The sequence below is a fragment of the Struthio camelus genome, chromosome 10 (assembly GCF_040807025.1).
Source record: "Struthio camelus isolate bStrCam1 chromosome 10, bStrCam1.hap1, whole genome shotgun sequence".
Lineage (NCBI taxonomy): Eukaryota > Metazoa > Chordata > Aves > Struthioniformes > Struthionidae > Struthio > Struthio camelus.
In genome coordinates, this window is record NC_090951.1 from 29796682 (window position 1) to 29813709 (window position 17028).

At 49.6% G+C, this 17028-nt stretch overlaps 1 protein-coding gene across 14 annotated transcripts in view; it reads right to left on the bottom strand.

The window, feature by feature from the left end:
* CPNE2 (copine 2) overlaps positions 1-17028 on the bottom strand; it is a 91580-nt gene that overhangs the window by 68257 nt on the left and 6295 nt on the right. Inside the window, exon 1 of one of the 14 annotated variants that reach the window (XM_009672430.2) lies at positions 14983-15115. The exons of the other annotated variants lie outside the window; for them this stretch is intronic. The gene's annotated coding sequence lies outside the window, so the exon portion shown is untranslated. Of the gene's footprint in view, positions 1-14982; positions 15116-17028 lie in introns of those variants that run through there. 14 annotated transcript variants of the gene reach the window in all.

Consider the following 17028-nt stretch of genomic DNA (forward strand, 5'->3'; position numbering starts at 1 on the left):
TCCTGGAAATCTCAAGTCATCAGCCCACCATACAACATGCTTCCAGGCTGTCACAGCAAGGTGAGACGCAAAGCCAGGATGGGCCCAAGCCATGATGGCCAAACTTGAATTCTATCTCCAGTTTGTCATGCAGGAAGAGGTGAGAGCTTGAGGATCCAGCGAGGTCCTTGAGGTTGGAGGTGGGAAACTCCAATCCTGAGCTCTGGCTCAGTCCAAATTCTAGCCTGGCCACCAGGCCAGAGGGGAAGCAGTGGCTCTCATATCAGTTAAAAAGTCACACTATTTTGTTCACAGAAGAACAAGACAAATGTGACAACCACTATATGACCTGGTGCATGGGCTGATTCACAGGACACTGGTAGAAAACATCTGTTATAATAAGAGCTCAGGAAAAGTCTACTATCAAAGCTATTTGCGACAGATAAATGCGAACTTTACACTACCATTACGGCAACAGCCCCATCCATCTCCCACATGACATTTCTGCGTTCTGATGTGCAGATTACTCGGCAAAAAACATCAAAGGTATTCAAGAGAGAAGAGGGAAGAGAGAAAGAAAAAGAAAGAAAAAGCATTTTCTAATTAAGTTATATCAATAATCCTTTCTGGCTGGGGTTACTAATGGACAGAGCAAACTGTTTTCAGCAGCTGGTTCGAAACCTCTCTCCATATCTCTCTTCTTCAAGAGCAGCCCCTGGCTCACCCACTTTATCTTAAAACCTTAAACATCACCTTCCTCCACCTCGATAAACCATCTGCTTCTGTCTGGGAATAAAACCTTGCTTTATATATTTGTTTATCTTGCCCAGGCACAAATATTTACAAATGTTTGCACTCTTTGGCTGCTACGAGGAAGCTCTGGGGCTGCTCCCTTCCCTTTCGGTTTAATCTTCCAAGCAGTGGATGTGCTAATCCCAACCACGCATTTTTGCGGGAGCAGAGCCCAGGCACCACCATAACACAGGGCTGCCGAAAACTGCCTCCTGGGACCCACAGGCAAACTGCCAGGCAAATAAAGCAGAGCACATGTTGGCGTATGGATGGCATGCATCCCCTCTCCTCCTTTTCCCCTGCCCAGAGCCAAAGGCAGGCTTTTGCACTCAACACAGACCTCTGCTCTGAGCAGTCAGCCTCAAATATCACAGTTGCGATTAATATTGAGTGAATTCAGCAAAAGAGGAAAAAAAGTCATACTTCCAAACCTCTGAGCCATGACACGTGCATGTCCGCACATCTCTCGAAACAGAAACCTCCCCCCTTCCTGGAATGGGGTTTGCTCTCATCCAGAACAACCCCTCTCATTAGTTTAACGCAGTCATTCCCAATTTTCAGCAGTAAGAAATCCAAAACGGCAACTCATAGGAGAAACAGGAATTTCAAGGAGCAATATCCCTTTGGCATTTAAAATGATCCAGGACACAGAAGGTTTCAGAGACACATGGAAGAAAAACAATCCTCCGGTCCCATTTACCTCGAAGCCCTGCCTGCAGTGGGGAAAAAGTGATTTGAAACGTCACAGCCTTATGGGATCAATCATCTTCTCTTTCTTTCAAGCCCATGCTGCCCATTGCAGCTAAAACAAAGATTTTTTTGTTTTTAATACACAGATGATGCAATCAAAGTCTTAAAATAGCCAGGCCTGTTCTATTTATGCTGCTGTTTGTCTGCGGCTCCCTCCTAAAAGCAAACACAGGGCAGCAGTGCTGGCATGAACCTGGGCTGGCAGACGCAGGGAGAGCTAGGTTGGGTTTTTCCATCTCTCCTTCCCCCAAATCTCACCTCTGCTTCAGAAAAAGCGGCGGCAGCAGCAAATGACTCAGTGGAAAAAGCTTTTTCCCAGGGCTGCCTGGCACACTACCACTCTCTCTCTCTCTCTCTCTGAGAAAGAGGAGAGCCACGTTAGGCAGAGCTCCCGGTTAACATGGGCAAGGGGAAGAGGAGATGAGCAGCCAGTCCCTGCTCCTGGGGCACGTTAGGGCACAGTGCTGGCAAGACTCGACTCTGCTGGGAAGGATCCACTCCCAGCCCAGATGCAAAAGGCACTGCGGGTGCCCAAAATCGGAAATTCAGACACTGGCTTCTCCCTTTTCTCTGCCTAAGGATGCACAGGACCAAGCCACCAGAGTGAGGCTCTTTTAAGTCATCTATCTGGCCCTGAAAGTCTATCCCCCGTCTCTCAGGTGCCAAGGACAGAACCCTGTATTTGGCCCTCCAAGAAAGCAAAAGGCAACAGAAAGACCCAACGCATCCCCACACAGCCCCAGCTCCAGTAAAGACGATTTTTCCACAAAAGAGGGGAACTCACACTCCGTGGCCTCTGTGCTGACAGTGCCCAGCAGTTGGTGGGATGTTGCAGGAAGGGTTTCATCCTGGTATCCCAAGGCTAAATATCTGTGCCTGAGCATGGGCCACAACTTGGCTTCACATATTGGGAATGAAGCTGATGTCAGCTCCCCAGCATCAGTCAAGACAGACTGCGGTGGGCTGGACTGACCTGAGTAAAGCCATCTTTTAATCCACAGGCATCACCAGTATTTGGCTAGATGCCCTCCACAGATCTGCTGGTCCAGCTAGCCCAGTCCACAGAGCCCAACTCACCATTAGCGATGAAGACGTCAAAGAGATAGGTCGCTCTGCAATAACACTAAGAGGTACTGCAGGGTGCAGAAGGCCAAAAACACCTGTGATGCTCCAGCGGAGCACAGACACGTGTGTAGGTCCTACCATAACATATACCCACATACGCCATCCTGCCTTAGTGGTCGTCTTGCCCAGCTCTCCAAGGGGAAGTCAGCCACAGGACCAGCCCCCTCTCTCCTGGCAGAGGTACATCAGCAAAAAAAGACTTATTACCCCTAGCACCTTTCTTCCCGCTACACATACTCCCTGGGCCACCTGATGCCAACCAGCACAAATCCACTAGCTTCCCTGGGAGACAGGGAACTGATGCCAAGCAAGGACTTGGCCTTTTTTATTCTCTGCAGTGTGATGGGGGCAGCAGCTGGACAACACATCAGGCAGTTAAGTCTCTCTCTCACTCACACACTTCACATCTGAGGCGCTACAAGGCTTGAATGAGAGAGTGGCAGAAATTTTAACCCCCCAGTAAATGCCTTGAACTCAGGGGAAGTTGAGCTGGCACCAAAAGAAAATACACAAGAGCTGGCTCTCCAACATCTATATTCCAGTCTCTCCTCCTTTTTTGTTCTCATCTCTCAGCATTCACTACCCTAAATAAAGTCCTTCCACTCACTTGGCATCTGCAGTCAAATATTCTCTGAACATATAATCACAGCTGCCAGGTTTGCGCTTATCAAATTGCCACGTGGTTTCCTAGGGAAATACAAGCCTCGCTCAGGAACACTCAGCTTCCAAGAGTAGACAAAGCAGAGCGCATTCAATCCAAGCTAACCATGCATATGTGCCCGGACCCCTGGCCCTCTCTTCCCACCTTGAAAATGCACCCCAGAAATACACAGAGGCATTTCCATCATCAGCCAGGATTGCCAGACATGCCCTATATTGATAAAAGGCCTCAGGGCTAAGGACAAAGCTCCAGTGCCCCTATGGGCCTGTCTGATGTCGGCCACAGCAGACTAAAGGTGAGTAATAGGAACAGGGCAAGGGCAGAGACACGTTCCCCAGATACTTCCTGGGCTCCAGCAGCTAACAGTTCAAGGATTCCCTGAGCTGGACCCATCTTTATACTTAATAGCCCTCAAGTAGTTTTTCTTATGTGACTTTGTCACCTGTAAATCACTGTGTCCACGACACCCTGCAGCAAGGAGCTTTGCGATGTGCGAACGCACCCACTATTCTGCCGACTTCTCCAGTGGGACGTGTGCAGAAGGACCCACCAGAAGCACTCAGATGTTTTTTTTTCTCTCTTATTTTAAAGAGAAGGAGGGGAAGGAGTCTCATCTTTCAAAAAAAACTGCTACTTTGGGAGGTTTTCTTCTGTCCCCTGGAAGAGAAGTACAGCGAGAAGCACGTTGCTCTGGCCACACTATGGCACTGTTTTAAGCATTAACGGGGAGGGGAAGATCACATCAGGTCAGAGTTTGTATTACTAAACGAAATAGATGTGCAATTTTCAGGGAAACAGAACAGTAACTTCTTCGCAGACGAAGAACAAAAAATGTGCTAGACAGCAGGTTCCCCTTCGGCCACTCCCCCACCAAGCACCTCGGTTTCCTTAAGGGGTTTAAATTTGGGGGCATGACCACAGCAGCCGTTACCAAGGGGCAGATGATGAGGTCCGAGGGGCTCAGCGGCACTGGGGCCACACGCTGCCAGCTCACACAGAGGCACAAACGCGATGCGGGTGAGGCACAAAAATCCCACGAGCGGCCCCACAGGCCTAATCGCGCTGTTGCTGAATTGCACAACAGGCACGAGGGCCTTCAAGGCAGCTCGGAGCTGCCTGCGCCCACCCAGCTGATACCTGACCCAGCACAAAGCCTCCCGGTACGCGTGCACACTTGCAAGTTTTTGAATAAATCTACACCGGCAGGGTGAGGCGATGCCACCGAATTGGTAGACAGCACGTGGCCCCGGCATTTTTAACCTAGAGTTAGGAGCCTGAATTGGGCAGTACCGCATCACTGAACCGCAGCCTGACACGCAGGCTTCGCAAGGCTGACTACGTCTGTTAAAAAGCTCCCCGGCGTGTACAGACACAGTGCAGCACCTCGCATTCACCCTGTGCCGACATCTCTTCTGGAGCCAGGATCACAGGCCCCAGTTCGCATTCAAGGTCGCGGCACAGGTCAACTTAGTCCCAATTATGGCGCACAGACACAAGTCCCAGCTCTGCTCCTCCCAAGACGGCTGGGATTCGTGGCCCACCTGAGAGCTACCCGAATACGTGCAAAAGGTTTTCACACAACAGTTTCAAGTTAGTGAAAGATTGCCTTTTTTATTTTTTAATTTTAAACACAGAATTAAGCCACCCCCTGCTTCCTCCTTCCTACTCACACTCAGCCTGTTTCAACTTCCTCTCCCTTTTCTGAAAAAACATAAACAGCGTGTGATTGGGAAAAAAAATCATCCAAATCCTTTCACCATGTTTTAAACAAAACATTTGGGGCCTTTAAAAAAAAAAGATTAACAGTACCACCAAACCTCAGTGATTTTGTTTCCCCCTAAAGAAAAGGGGACGCTTATTTTCACCAAAAATGCAAGGCATATTTGAAACAGCCCCAGAAGTAGCAATAGCCACCACTGTACCGAATTATGGAAAGTCCCTTTGCATCCACCTCAGGAAACCTTCTCCCCTCTGTGAAAAAAAGATTAGGGATTTTCATAATATTTCACCAAATTTAGCCATGACTCAGTTTACCCAGTCAATGTGTTCTGCCATAGTCTTAGTAAAGTGAAGAAGCAAATTCCTTTCCCGGAAGAGGAAAATCAGAGAGATCGCAATCAGATAGGTAAATCTGGGTTCACACAAAGGGTATCTTCCAGCTTACTGACGGACGGAGTTACCCCAGAGACACAGCGGGAGAGCCGCGGTGCCCACGGCAGGGAGAAGAACACGTGAATGCGGCTCGTCAGAAGATCGAAACAACAGAGTAAAGCATTAGGATGCAGAAATTGGTTGCCCACAGCAGCAGCAAAGATGAAACGCAGCATGTGCAGAGCCAGAGAGTCAAGTAAAAGCAGGGATGTGCTGTGACGGATGCCCGACACGGCTCCCCCGCCTTCGAAACCTGCCTCAGCCGCTTCGTGCCCTCCTGTAAACAAACACAGTCATCTCCCGAATTATTTTGCAAAGCAAAAAGGTTTGATGTTCAGTCTCGCCTAGGCAACACAGTGCATTCACCAGCTTGCACCTGGTTTTAATAACAGCCTCGCTACCTTGTCAATACACGTGCAATTAGTCATATATATAGTCCTGATCCACTCAGCCCTGCCGGTCCTGTCAAGAGCAAGCCTCCTCCTGCAAACACCTCTACTGCGGGCAGAAAGACGTTTTCACATGGAAACACCACGTGGATCTGCAGCCTGTCCTCCAAAACATCAGGCTGGGAGGGCTCCTGCTCTCCTGGGGCTGGCGTGGATATGAACCTGACCTCGAGGTTTGCAGAACGCAAACCTGAAGTGGGAAGGGAGTGCTCAGGACCCCCTTTGCTCAGCCCCAGCAGCAAATACAATAGGTGTTTCTCCTCCATAACACACTGGTCCAGAAAACTCACTGTGATGATTTACCTTTGTACCCTCTGCGATCAGGAGATCTTCATTGTATTTCTCTCCTGTGAAGCAGGAAAGAGCAATTCTCCCCTTTTATGGGGAAGCTAGGTATCCCCATATGGGTGGCAGGGCTGGGATTGAACTCAGGTCTCCCAAATTCCAGCAGGTTTAAGGTAGACCTGGCACGGTGTGGATGCACGTGATGGACTTGGCTAACACTCTCTTTACACCCATCCCAGCACAAAACACTACGTGTGATGTCTCTGGTTGCCACGATGGCACGCTGTGAGCAAGTCCCACAGCGCTTGCCAGAGGAAGCAGCCCAGAGGCAGAACAACTGTATTGAGATATGTTGGGGCCCCTGAAAATACATCCCTAGGCTTTTCCCTGCCTTTACAGCCTACTCACCCTGCATCCTATCAACCTATCCTCCCCCTTTCCCTGTGCCGGGGGCTGCTTGCCTCTTCCACAGTGCCACCCCACAGCTCACTGCTGAGCACTTACCCTCCAACGCAGCAGATTTGGGCACAATGGACAGAGAGCGCATGCTTGGCTCTTCACTTGCCAACAGCTGCTGCAGATCCACATGAAAGGGGCACAGACCCAACTGCAGGAAAGGTTCACACATCCTGCCCCAGACTGGCACCAGTGGAAATGCAAACCTCAGTCCAGTCTGCCAGGGAAGCATCAGGGGTCTGACACAGCGGAAAAAAGGGTCTCAAAATAAATATGCAGCTTCCCAAACAAACCCTTCCTGACGGAAACAATGTCTAACGCTGCTTCAACAGGTAATCACTGATGTGAGGTTTCGTTGCACTGGTCCTGCAAGATCCCATCGTGAGTAAGCAGTGACAATGGCTGCTGGCTGGTGGCCTGGGCAACCTCAAGGCTGACTCTGGCTCACTGCCGGACCATGGTGTCGTCGCAGGCAAGTCGCTGGGGGCACCTGATGCTTCATCCCTCCTGTCTACCGCAGCGGTGGTCAGCCCTCCATTGTCAAGTATCTGCATACGATCAGAGACTACATCAAAAACTTCCATCTGGCCTCAACCCTAGTGGAGCAGCTTCCTAAAGAAACAATGCTTAGGCAGTCACAGTTTAACCATTTCCAGCCTTTTTTCTCCAAAACTGCTCCCTCCAGTAACTTCTCAACAGCCTTTTCAGGCAGATTTTAGCCAGCAATCCCATCAAGGGAAAGTTGCAGCACAAACTCAACTCTTCGACAATGGGTGTCCCCTCACTCAGGACTCAGCTGCAAACGGTTGGCACATAGCCCAAATCCCCTGCAAGCTGCCTGCTGAAGAAGCTACATTCTTGCCAAAAACACGTGGTCAAAAAGCCAGAGGCTGCAACGATACCAAGGCAGCAGGCAAATAAACTTCTCCTGGTTGGAAGATGGTTGACAGAGTCATGCCCAGGTGGTCACAAGTCCTCTGTGCCAAAATCACCAGTGGTTTAAGTGCCTGAAAGTCATGAAGTGCAGGCATCTGTTGACGTAGCTCCAGGGGCTGCAGCAGGCTTCCAGCAGCATCAGATCTGGCCCCCAAAGTGGGTTAATTTAAGCCCATCCAGAAAGCGTCTGTCCACGTTTCGTCACATTTGTAGCAAACATACACTAAAAAGAAGGAGCTCAATTCCGACCCCTTTACTCTATGGGCATTCCTCTTTCAATCAGTGACACTTTTGGCAAGAGCCATACCACTCAGTATCTGCTAAAGAAGTGAGATCAGACCCACGGTCTGATCCAGCAGGAAATACTGTGTCAAAATAAGCCAGATCTTTAAGCTCAACCCATCCCTGCACTTTGAATAACATTAGGAAAAGCTGCAGGTATCTGTACATTAGACAAACAGCAGCAGCAATGCTTATTTGGAAACACTTCAAGGCATTTATTTCCTTTCTTAATTACACCTATTTCTGCCCTATCCAGCTGCATCAGAGATGTTCACAACTACAACTCCTAGCACCCTGGGAGAGGCAAGCAAGTATCCCCATTGTCCTGCGGCTCACAAGGGGAACAGAGATGGGGTAAAAGCACAAGGCTCTAAGAAGAAACGGTGGCAGAAATGGAAAATGAGCCAAAGTCCCAGACAAGCATACTGAACACAAGCCCGACCTCACAGCACTCCTTATTTTCAGGCACTTACAGGGAAAGATGTATTCTTCAGGCTAAAAAGTTCCATCGTTTACTCAATGAGAACTTTGCTTTCACACAGTAAAATGCTGTTTGGCAATATCTAAACGAATTTATCATGTGGGAGGGAGTAGAAGGTGTCTTTAATGGTTTGGGAAATGGTTCCAACACCTTTTTTGCAGTAGCTCTACAACAATTTGCGTTTGAATGGTTGGCCTTGGCAGGTACAGCAAATGCAGCGAGGCTTGGGCTGTGCCAGCCACAGGCAGGAGTGGATTCAGAAATGAAAGGCAGGGTCTAAGGGGGTAGCTAAGTAATGCAAGGCTTAACCCAATATTTAACCCAGTGACCCCAAAGCTCTTTCTAAAAGCATGTTACGGAAGCAAAATGAATACGGTGGCTGTTACCCAGACCCGCAGCTCAGCACGCAACCCCAGCTCTCCTTGAGCTGGCAGCACAACCCCACCACTCCTGGATCCCTGGGAGGGCCAAACTGCACTTCTTCACGAGATCAGATTGGGCTGAGAGAGCGAAGCAGTCCCTAACAGACTGATCCTGTCCTATCACCTGTTCCCAGGCAGCCCCATGCTCTGTTGCATACACATCCTGGAGGGTATCACTCAGCAAAGAGTATTATGTTTGCCCTGTGCTCCTGATGCTTAGAAGTGCGCCAAAGAGCAGCTCCCACACATTGCACAACGACGGGAAGTCCTTCCCAAGTCACAGCCGGTCCAATGAGGTGTGCCAAGGCCAGGAGACGTGGAAAGTACACCCCTCACGCACACGGCAGGGCGATCACCACCGACAAGCAACAGGCTAGGAAATAAATAATCTCTGGAGAAATAGATGCTGTAACATGGGCAGCCCAGGCCACAGGAAGGCACTATGAGCCTCGAGCCACGCCAACCTCGCGCTTACTGGCTCTTCTTCAACAAGCGACACAGCAGCTCCCTAACACAGGGGCACGCGGGCGTCAGAGCGCTTGGCCAGTCCTCACGTCTCAGCACAGGGCATGAGGCTGGACACAGGCCACTCACCAGGACCTGAGTTAACACGTTCAGTGATGGAGCTAAAGAGGAGGCTCGATGCTGCTAATGTGTACTCACACATGCACACACTTCAGAGTGGGGGAAACAGAGGCAGAGCCGACAAATTAAATAACCTGAAGAGGCAACAGCTGAGCGGGCTCATGCATGTGAGAAAATAGAGCAAAAAAATGAGAGCTGCAAGGCTTGTAATTTTCCAGGAGCCAAATCCAGAGCAGGCAGGAGACCGAGAGCAAGACAGTAGGGTGGTGTAGACACCTGGATGAGGCATTCAAGTGGAGGAAACAGCTTGATCATCCAGGCCATCAGAGATGAAGACAATCATCAAGTCCACCTCGCTATATCTGGTGGTCTCGTAATGAGCCAGGCTCTGCAGCGCTGACTGAAACGCAAATCACAAAACGCCTTCAGTGACAGCCTGGCCAAGAAAAAGATACACGCTTCTCTTCCCTGGCCAGACCAGAGAATTAGAGGGAGATGGGGTTTAACTCCAAAAAAGCCTTGCAGTGCAAAGTCAAAGTAATCACAAAATGCCAAAATAGGAAATGGAAACTCTGTGGACTAGAACAGCATCTCGGCTCTAATTACACACAAAACCTTTTGTTTAAGCCAAAGCATTCACAGGGACCCCACACAAGCTTACAAGGACTGTTTTAAATCAGCCCAAGGCTACATTTTCATTAAGTTTCCATCTCTAAACGTTACTCAGTCAGGGCCCTTTCTGCCATGCAAGCAGTGCAGAGAAGCAGGCCAGACAGTAACACTGGTCTTGCTCTTCCACGGAAGCTCAGAAGGGGAATAAATTATGCAATGACAAATACAGCCACTCGTGAGAAGTCTGTCAATGGCATTCATGGCCAAGATAGAAACCCTTATGACTCAGAGATAACTCTTCCAAAAAGTAGAGCGCTTACAAACTAATTCAAGCTACAGATTTTCTTAGTTCTTTTCAACTCTACTGTTTCCAGCTTTACATCTTACATGATGGGGGCATCATACTTCAAAAGCATGTTGAAAAGTGGAAGGCTTTCAACAATGTGATAAAATGCTATTTATTTTCTCCTTGAACTCTGCTGTGTTATAACGCCCAGGATGGACTGGGTTGGGGTGGTGAAGAAGAAGAGAGAAGTGAAGGATATAAGACTTGTAGCAGAACCTGACAGGGAAGTAATAAATGGGAAGGGAGCAAAAGCACAAGGCAGAATTCATCTAAAAAATAAGGCAAAAGGCCAAGCTTCCTCTACAGTCAATGGAGAGAGATTGGTATCTTAAGAAGGTACTTCGTACTTTGGTAGGGGGTCTCAGGTAAACAGGTGGTATTCCCCTCTCCACCAGCTTCCAGGAACCTAGGGCAATTAGCTTAACCCTTAGGTGGCTAGAGTGAGGCCAGATTAATTCCTTGCCCAGTATCTTAACACTTGGAAAAAGCACTCAGGACTAGCCAAGGTTGCACCCAGAGCCAGTGTTAATTCCAGCACTTCCTATTTTCAAGAGTTAAGAGCTGGGAACATCCAGTTCTGCCTGCAGGAGAAGTTACATGCATGGAAACACAGACTGCACAGAAACATGGACCACACTTACTGTCTGATACTCATTGAAGGCATGAGGCAAGGCTGGCAAGACAACGGCATGGCTTCCCAAAGGACAGGACTGTCATTGCCACAGGACATACAGGGATGCCAACATCACCAGCAGACCACAAAGGGATAGTTTAACCAGCAGGAGATCCACCTCCAGATGGCAACAGGAAGGATAACGGGGAACGACCCACTAACCAACATCCAAGCTTTGATAACCAGAAGCTTGAGTTGTACCTTTAGGATAAAACCTGAAGAAAGACGCACTTCCCATGCAGAAGGATGGATTCCTTTCTAAGGAACCACAAGCCAGAATGAAGTCAAGCCATCGCTGTTACTGTGCTTTCTCTTCGTGCCAGCTCAAACTTTAAAGGCTTTTGCTTAAGCCCTGTAGCAACAACTTTTTGAAATGCTCAGCAAGTAAAAGCACTCCTGTAACCCCTGAGCAGTGTTTTGCTGAGACTGAGTCACTTGAGCAACTCACGGGACCTCTGCTGGGAACCTACCCACAGTGACTTTTACCATTCCCTTTGCAGCCCTGGGATGTGCATCTCCAACTCACAGATTTGAGAGTCCCATCAAGCCTTCCATCACCTGCTCCCCAGGCCTCATCCAGCCTTTCCAGACCCATGACCAAGTGCCTGCTACAGGGGCAAAGATTACTGCTTCCCTGCCTCACACGAGTAACAGGTGACATGAAACCCACTGCAGCCATAAAACCTCCTCCAGATCTTCCAGTGAGGGACTGCCAGGAGAAGCCCAGGACGTTCAGCAAGAGACTGCTTTCCTATCATGGGAAAACAAAGGCGATTAAAAGCAGCACATGATTTGGCTTCGATCTACCCTGGACTGCTGGTCACCCAGACTTCAAGCCCCTTCCCCAGCTCAGACAGGTCGCTGGCTCGGTGGAGACGAGACACGTCTGCTTGCTGCTCAGGGGAAGAGGGGATCTTCCCAAAACCACCCCAGGCAGCCAGCTGGCTCACGAGGGCTCAGCCAGGACGCCACCCTTTCAGGCTATGTTGTGCAAGGAAAGGAGCCATGACTCAGTCTGTGGCACCCATGGGTTCTGCTCCCTGGACCGCCTGAGAACGTCCATCAGCAACCAGCTCCATGGGAAGGACAGGGTAGAGCTCTGGGGAGCAGGAGGGTGGCTCTCAACCTGCTCAGGACAGGCATCGAGGTTCCTGGGGTGCCAAGGGTGCAGTCACAGGAAGGTTATCACAATTTCATTTATGTTGGCATTGAAACTCCCAGAGGAGCAGCACGAATCAGTGCTGTGCAGACATGTCTTATCTCCTTCCATTTTGCTATCTAGTTTCTCTCCTCCTGTCAACTTACAGAGAGCAAAGGACTCCCTAGTTGGGCATTGAGCCAAGAGGTTCTACAACATGCTGCTGAGCCCAAGGTGGGGGCCAGCGGCACGCTCAGGGTTGTGTCACCCGGATGTGTCAGCTTGTGGCAGATTCCCAGGGCAGCTCCAGGGTTGGGACAGCTCTGAGCATCCTGCCAAGGCTGCCCTGGAGATGCCAAGGATGCATGGGCACACACCAGGTAGAAACTGGTGAGGAAATATCCCAAGCTGAGCATCTCCTACATGCCAGCCCCAGTCCTGATTTTCTTCCTTAAGGGACCCCAAGAGCCAGGCGCGAGGAAGGACCAGCTTCAACAAAACTGTCCTCGGCAGACCCTGTGCCCTCCTTGCAGCCTATTCCTGTATTTTGCCACCCTTCTCATTAGAAACCTTCCATCGCTGCAGCTCAAGCCACTCTTTGCCCTACCCACCGTGGATGGGAAAGCTCCTTTATTCCCTCCCTGTTGGCAACAGCCTTTCGTGCACTTGGAGACTGCTGCCCTGCTTCCTCACAGCCTGCTCGTCTTTCCCACGGCCACAGAACGGGAATATCCCCCTTCCACTTGCCTTTCTCCCAGGGCGTTTGGCAAGGTCTGCAGGGACCCCATCCAACACGTACAAAGGCAGCCAGCTTCCCCAGTGCCCTGTGAAGTCAGGGCACTAACCAGTACAGTAATAGCACGATATATTACACTATAATAATAGTGTAATAACAGGTGGGGCACGCAAGACCCTTGAGGGAAAAGGGATTAGGAAATGCTATTATTTACCGTTGGTCGCGCTGGCAGAGCTCCTCTGATACCTGGAAGTGCTGCTTAGCAGTGATACTTAGCATTTACAAGAGGCCTTGCAGGCTCCAAGTGTTTTGCAAGCACTGATAAATTAAACTCTGCTCCGTTCCCTTTACTCCCCTGGGACAGTCAAGCCGTTTTTCTCATCACACAGGGAACCTGACTGAGGGAACCAAGCCTGCGTCCTAAGGAGTGGGAAATCCAGACCCCAGCAGGGCTCTCTGCGGACAATGAGGAGCCAGGGGGGGGGGGCCGGAGAGATGTCACTGTTCACTGGTCAAGCAGGATCTGATCTCCAGAGCACCGGGTTTGGGAGGAGAAAGCTCTACCAGCTCCATCCCGCTTCTGCAGAGGAAAAGTACCACTGCTGCCTTTGGAGTAGCAGCCGCAGCCATGGACACACATCCTACCTACAACAACTACAGCACATGAGGATGTGACTGTCCCCATTTGCCTTCTTCTAGAGACTTCCCACATCAGCTTGGGCAAAGCATCTCATTTCTCTGCCTGTTTCCCATCTCCCCTACCCTCCCCCAGAGGGTCTAACCAAAGGCCTGTGAGCTGCCTGGGCTGGCACTGCTAGGACACATCTGAAGCCCAGGGCAGCGACGTGATCGAACCTATCTGAAGACAAGCACCCACTCGCAGTGGTATCTGCTCCACGCCAGCTCTCCTGTGCAACAGAATGACTCAACTACTGCGCACCCCAGCCGGGAGCCCTGGTACACGGCTAACCATGTGTGGGGCTTTGCTGCTTGGGCAGCGGCACACCAAAGCAGGCCTGACTGCCTTAGCAGAACGCGTCATCTCCCTGTTGTGATTTAAGACCATATAGAGGGCTATCAACAACTGGAGGTAGGAAAGATGCTTTGAAGACAGACAATGATTTGGGCAGAGAGGAGCAATGTTCCCCTCACCAGGACCCACGAGCGCTGGCAAACTCAGTTTCTGCCTCCCCATACTATCAGTAAAGCACAGGCCTAGGCAGCACCATCCACTGCTCGTCTTGTGTGGTTTTTTTTTTTTTAATTATCTGAAAAGCAAATCAAAAGCACCTTCCCCTGCTCAGTTAAGAGCCAAGGCAGCCTCTGCAAATGTACATCAAAACACAAATCCAACATCTCCACTGCCACTTGCCATCACTGTATGTGGTGACATGGCTGCTGTACTCCAGGAGAGGGGAGCCAGCAAAGTAAGTGTCTCATGATGAAGGACCAGATTTCAACCCAAAGGGCGCTGGCAGCTTTCTTTGTCACTTTTCGTATTTAACTAGTCCTGATTCAAATTCTGCTCCTGACTGCATCCGGAAAGCATATCATCTCCAAAACTTATCTGCCCAAATTTGCCATTCGCCTCCCCTACGCTGACCAGAGCAGGACTCCAGCTGCTTCCCCCATCCAAGTGGAAACCGGAGCTACACAAGGCTGCTCTGCCCTGAGCAGCTGGCTTGCAGCTAAGGGGAGCTGCTGTTCCCCCAGGACAAGGGGAACGCAAGCACCCTTATGGCAGTCCTGTACTGGCTCCAAGCTCCCTCCTTACACCGTTAGTCCTGATTCTCTCCTTCACCCACACAGTGGGACACAGAGCACAGGACCCACATCTTCACAGAGAGTCTCACATCCTCAGAGACTTGGTGTTCAAGCACGGAAACTGCAGTTTTAAGCAAATCAGGGATGTGCAGGTAGAACATAGCATCTTTAAATATTTTCTGGAGTCAAAACAGCCTTCGAGGCCAGCTAGCTGGCAAAGACAGCGCCCTCGAGCAGAGAGTCTGCCCTGGTACTTCAGTAATAAAGAGCAACAAGATTTGTTCTCCAAACTCACGCTGGACGAAGTCTTAAAACATCTTTACCCAGTACACCCAGGCTGAGCATGGCAAATTGCTTACCATAAAGAAGTCGCCAGCCCTAAAGAGTATAAGAGCCGAGCGCTACGGAGAGAGCAGGTCACCAACCAGGCCCAGCCACTGGGCTCCCATCAGCAAAGATGCCTCTGTCATTCCCACCAGCGGAAAGCAATGGGCTGCAACTCAGCAAATGAAAGCAAAACTAGCTCTTCCACACCCTGCAGTGATGTATGGAGGGAGGTAGCAAGATTTTTTTTTTTTTTTAAAGGGTTCAAGTTTCTGCAGAGACTAAGCACATTTCAGAAGAGCACTTAAAAAAACAGGAACTGAAAAAGGAGAAAAAAAAATATTTCCTCTAAACCTAAGGAAAAAGAGGCAGATTCTGATGAGTGGTATCGGATAACTCCACTATCTGAGCGACTCTGCAGGTGATAACCAAGATGCAGCTGGGTAACCAGGCTGAGCACCCAGCCTCAGCAAGGTCTCCCATACCATTTGCTGCTTGCCTTGTTAACTGGTCACGCGCAAAGCAGCATTGTGGTTTCCAGAGCAGGAGCAGCGCTGGGCTCGCTGTTCCAAAAATGAGAAAGGGCAAGCAAGAGAGAGGGCAAGAACAGAGCACAAGAGCGTCCTCCTTTAAAGACATGCAGTGATGGCTGAGCCACACAGAGCTGACCTGATTCAAGTTTTCACTGCCAAGCGCACATTTGGGTTAGACAGGCTAAGATGACTGCACATTTTCGCTTCAATACAGGCTTCCTCCAGGGTTCAATTTAGGGAGATCTGTGATGTAGGGCAGAAAACATCATGATGTCACTCTGAATCCTGGAGATCACATCAATTCCTTTACACGCATCGTCACTACAAAGCGGACCCAAAGAAAAGGTTTATGTGCCAGCTTCCTACCAGCTGGGGCTATACATTGCTTATTGCCCAGGCAGCCCCTTCCCTTCACTACACGCACAGAAAATGGTCTTAGGCGTTCCCTGCAGGTGAGTGTGAGACCAGATCCTGCAACGCCAGCTCCAGTACCCGCAGCACCCACAGGAAGCTGTCTAAAGAGAGGCACACGCAAAACACTGATCTTCACTTATCTTTCACCTCCTCATGGCAGGGAGATTCATCTCAGGTACGTGCACTGGTAAACTCAGGACTGCGTAGAGCTGCTGTTTTAAATTTCAGCTTCTAATCATTGCATGAAGACTTTCCCATCACATTACTACAGTAGCAGTAAAATAGCTGGGGTTACTCTCAAGAAGAGGGGAATATATCTGCTTCAAATACCAGTAAAAACAGATATTATTTTCAAGTTTAGGGAAAGAGGGCTGACTTAATTAAACCTAGACCCCTAAAAAATTTAGAAGAATAGCCCAGCAGCATGAGGATGCAGAGCCATAATGAAAGTAAAGCCACCAGCAGCGCATCTGGCAGCCGAGTTGACTAAAAAAACAAGTCTAGGGCTTTTACTCTGCTGAAGCTCCCTAGGAAGGTGTAGAGAAAACCTCTCTTTAATTCCAGTCTCTCATTCCTTTTTCTCTCAAAGCCAACTAGGAGTAAGGGACAAAAGACCTAATTCTCCCAGGTCTTGGACAAATGAAGCAAGAGGTAGTCATCTTCCCAGCCACCTGCAATCAGTTCAGGCCATTAGCAGCAAAGCAATGCTGCTCTCCCTGAGCCAGCCTGAATTAGGTGTAAAATGGTTGAGGGTAAAACCATTTCTTTCTTTCTCTGCGCAGCATGCTTAATGAAGGCTTATTTAACTTATTAAAAACATAAATGCTGGCTTTCTGAATTTTAATTGAATTCCTATTTCCAGCCAAAAGCAGCTCACCATATATCACCAGTGAAAGAAAGGAAATCATCGCTTAGGTAATGAGAAATGGTTTTAACCATTTTCTAACACAACTGCATGCCAAAATTACAACTGGGCCGTTCAGGAAGGCCCGGCTGGCGGCCCCCAGGGTGAATCAGCCTGCAGGTCCCTCCATCCCAGGTCCCCAGAGAAGCAAAGGAACGGCAATTCAAGCAGCAAGGATGGTCCCAACAGCCAGAGATGTCCTCCCTGGCCCACTGCACTGCTGCTGCCAA